This window comes from Arachis ipaensis, chromosome B9 (assembly GCF_059453495.1).
Source record: "Arachis ipaensis isolate K30076 ecotype BB chromosome B9, ASM5945349v1, whole genome shotgun sequence".
Lineage (NCBI taxonomy): Eukaryota > Viridiplantae > Streptophyta > Magnoliopsida > Fabales > Fabaceae > Arachis > Arachis ipaensis.
In genome coordinates, this window is record NC_142444.1 from 108,721,084 (window position 1) to 108,726,001 (window position 4,918).

The window sequence follows — 4,918 nt, forward strand, 5'->3', positions numbered from 1 at the left end:
TGCTCCTGCTCATATGAAAGAGAGGAGAAGAAAGTATGGAATCCTCTATGTCACAGTATAGAGATTCCTTAAGATGTCAGAGGAAAAGAAGAATAGAAGGAGGAGGTAGAAAGGAGAGAATTCGAACTTATAGAGAGAGGGAGTCTGAATTGCACATTGAGGAAGAGTGCTAGTCCCTTAAATAGAAGAAGGTGAGAAGGGGAAAAGAATTTTCGAAATTAAATTTTGAAAGATTTTGAAATAATTAAAAGAAATTTTGAAAAAAATTGATTGATGATTTTCGAAAATTAAAATTGAGAAAGTAGTTAAGTGATTTTGAAAAAGATTTTGAAAAAAAAAGATATGATTGAAAATTATTTTGAAAAAGATGTGATTGAGAAGATATGATTGAGAAAATATGGTTTTAAAAAGATATGATTGACAAACAATTAAAAAGATTTGATTTTTAAAATTAATGTCTTGGCTAACAAGAAATTTAAAAGATATGATTCTAAAATTCAATTATTGAACCTTTCTTAACAAGGAAGAAATTTTTGAATCAAATCACTAATTGTTAGCAAGGATTTTCGAAAATAGTAAAAAAAAATGGAAAGGATTTGATTTTGAAAAGATATGATTTGAAAAAGATTTGATTTTGAAAAATTATGAAAATTTGAAAAAGATTTGAATTAAAAACAAAATTTTCCCTCCTGTGCCATCCTGGCGTTAAACCCCCAGAATGGTATCCATTCTGGCGTTTAACGCCCAAAATACTACCCTTTTGGGCGTTTAACGCCCAGCTAGGTACCCTGGCTAGCATTTAAACGCCAGTTTTCCTTCCTCACTAGGCGTTTTGAACGCCCAGCTTTATCTGTGTAATTCCTCTGCTGCATGTTCTGAATCTTCAATTCTCTGTGTTATTGACTTGAAAAGACATAATTTTGAAATTTTTTTTTGAATTTTTAATGATGAGAAATAATCAAAATGCAACTAATCATGAAAACTAAGATCAAACAAACAATGCATGCAAGACACCAAACTTAAAAATTTTCATATTAGAGATACTAACAAATTGAGAATGCATATGAAAAACAACAAAACACACAAAACAAGAGAATTTAAAGATCAGAGCAAGGAAATCATCAAGAATAACTTGAAGATTAATGAAGAACATAATGCATATATTCGAAAATTGCAAGAAATTAAATAAAACATGCAGGACACCAAACTTAAAAATTGACACTAGACTCAAACAAGAAACATAAATTATTTTTGGTTTTTATGATTTTATAAATTTTTTTGTAATTTTTCGAAAATTATTTGGAAAAGAAAATAAAGATTTCAAAATTCTTAATAAGGATTCCAGGAATCATGCAATGTTAGTCTAAAGCTCCGGTCCAGGAATTAGACATGGCTTACTAGCCAGCCAAGCCTTCCATGAAAGCTTCGGTCCAAAACGCTAGACATGGCCACTAGCCAGCCAAGCTTTAGCAGATCATTAATTTCAATAGCAAAATTGATAGAAATCAACAAGCTATTGTGATGATAAGTTGAAACCTCGGTCCAAAAGTTTAGACATGGTTTCACAACTAGCCAGACTTCAACAAATCATCATGAAACTCTAGAATTCATTCTTAACAACTCTAAAGAACAGAATAGAAATATTACGTTTTCTTTTTTTTTTCAAAAATAAAAAGTAAAAAGCTTAAACATAAAATAAAATTACCTAATCTGAGCAGCAAGATGAACCGTCAGTTGTCCAAACTCGAACAATCCCCGGCAACGGCGCCATAAACTTGGTGCACGAAATTGTGATCATCAATGGCGCCAACAACTTGGTACGCACAATTGTAATCTCAACTCTTTGTCACAATTCCGCACAACTAACCAGCAAGTGTACTGGGTCGTCCAAGTAATAAACCTTACGTGAGTAAAGGTCGATCCCACGGAGATTGTCGGCTTGAAGCAAGCTATGGTCATCTTGTAAATCTAAGTCAGGCGGATTCAAATGGTTATGGAATTTAAGATAATTAAAATATGAATAAAATATATAATAGGATAGAGATACTTATGTAATTCATTGGTGAAAATTTCAGATAAGCGTATGAAGATGCTTTGTTCCTCCTGAACCTCTACTTTCCTATTGCCTTCATCCAATCATTCATACTCCTTTCCATGGCAAGCTTTATGTTGGGTTTCACCGTTGTCAATGGCTACCTCCCGTCCTCTCAGTGAAAATGGTCCAAATGCGCTGTCAACACACGGCTAATCATCTGTCGGTTCTCGATCATGTTGGAATATGATCCATTGATCCTTTTACGTCTATCACTACGTCCAACACTCGCGAGTTTGAAGCTCGTCACAGTCATCCCTTCCCAGATCCTACTCGGAATATCACAAACAAGGTTTAGACTTTCCGGATCTCAGGAATGGCCACCAATAATTCTAGCCTATACCACGAAGGTTCCAATCTTAGATTAGAAACCCAAGAGATACACATTCAAGCTTGTTTGCATGTAGAACGGTGGTGGTTGTCAGGCACGCGTTCATAGGTGAGAATGGTGATGAGTGTCACGGATCATCACATTCATCAAGTTGAAGAACGAGTGTATATCTTAGAGAAGAAATAGGCTTGAGTTGAATAGAAAAACAATAGTACTTTGCATTAATCCATGAAGAACAGCAGAGCTCCACACCTTAATCTATGGTGTGTAGAAACTCCACCGTGAAAATACATAAGAACAAAAGGGTTAGGCATGGCATGAATAACCAGCCTCCCAAAGATGAAAAGTATTCCAAGATCAAAAGTATGAAAATACAATAGCAAAAGGTCCTATTTATAGAAAACTAGTAGCCTATGGTTACAGAAATAAGTAATTAATGCAGAAATCTTCTTCCGGGCCCACTTGGTGTGTGCTTGGGCTGAGAATTGAAGCTTTCACATGTAGAGACTTTTCTTGGAGTTAAACGCCAGCTTTTGTGCCAGTTTGGGCGTTTAACTCCAGCTTTTATGCCAGTTCTGGCGTTTTGACGCCATAATTTTTATGCTGACTTGGAACGCCAGTTTGAGCCATCAAATCTCGGACAAAGTATGGACTATTATATATTGCTGGAAAGCCCAGGATGTCTAGTTTCCAACGCAATTCAGAGCGCACCAATTGGGCTTCTGTAGCTCCAAAAAATTCACTTCTAGTGCAGGGAGGTCAGAATCCAACAGCATCTGCAGTCTTTTTTCAGCCTCTGAATAAGATTTTTGCGCAGGTCCCTCAATTTCAGCCAGAAAATACCTGAAATCACAGAAAAACACACAAACTCATAGTAAAGTCCAGAAATGTGATTTTTATTTAAAAAATAATAAAAATATAATAAAAAGTGACTAAAACATATTAAAAACTACCTAAAAATAATGCCAAAAAACATAAATTATCCGCTCATCAATTAGTTCTATATTTCTGGAGCTTTAAGGGTGCTTTGCTTTGTTGTTCTCTGTTCTGTCCTTCAGAAAAATACTATTATTATTAAATAATAACAATAGTATTAGTAGTAGTAGTAATAATAATAATAACTTACTTTTAAATGATTTAAATAAGCTAATGTTTAATATGTAATATGTAAAGCTTTGCTTGTAAACTCAGCTCCTTTTAACGATAACTCCAAAACTTTTTTCAAGTACGTTTTGAACAACAAACTTTAAAATATTTTATTTCTAACCCAACATTTTTATAAAATCATACTTTGAACCTCATTAAATTTTATGTTTATAAAAGTAATCTTGAGTTTTTATAAAATACTCATTTTACTCCTGTACTTTATTTACTATCCAAAATACGCAAAAACTCATATAATTACAAATTTAATCTCAATATTTCTATACAAATACAACTATTCCATTCAAAATAAAATTTACTAACTAAATTCTTCTTCTTAAAACAAAAACATTACTTCAATTTTTTTTTTATCAAAATACTAACATAAGATTTTATCCGTTTTCGAGCTTTTCGGTCACCAATTCTTCATAAGTTTTAGTATAATCTTTCCGCCATTAAACCTCACTAATTTTATTCAAAAATTAACACAATGACAACCCCAAATCAGCCTCATCATCTCGGTTTGGGCACCACCAAAATGACCAAACCAAAAGCTTAATCACATACAACAATTTATCAACAAAATTCAATATAAAAAGTGAATCAAACTCCATCATTAATCAATCACAACAACCATTCACTTATTCAACACAAATTTAATCAGTGAGATTTTATCAAAATCCAACCTCCGTATGAAATTAAAACAACAGAAACTCCAGAAAAGCTATTTGACCGAGCTGCTGAAGAAGAGAACGTCAGAAATCGTCTGCGTCTCCTAGAACTCCAATTGGCCGAACTCGAGGGATAAGAGAGTTACGTCACCATTAACTTCTATCGATCAAAAGTGATGCCAACATGTAGAGGAGAAAGAGATAAACACTTTTATCGGATTAAAGATTTTATTAGAGTTACGGATTAAAAGAAATTGAAGCCAAAAATCATGGAGGTGTCAGGGTTTCTTTTTCAAGGACATTCGGTCTCTTTCTCTTTGTTTTCCCTTCCAAGTTCAATTCGGTGGTGATAATGAAGATAATCAAAGGATGGTGGTAATTATTTGATGATTTGTGGCGTAAAGCTTATTAGGTGTCACGGTTATATATGTATATATGTATAAATATAAGCCATGTTTGTTATTTCTTTTCCCTTGGTTCCTTTATGGCTTCGGCCAAGTAAATTAAATGGAACAAGGATTATGGTTATAATTATTGGTGATCATATGCTAGGTGTCAAGTTTTAGAGATGCTGAGTCAGCGGTTCAATTTATAAATATCTTAAATGGATAATTATGAAACTGAGTATATTAAAATACAAGTAATAATATATATAGGGTTAAATATATATGAGTTACTAAT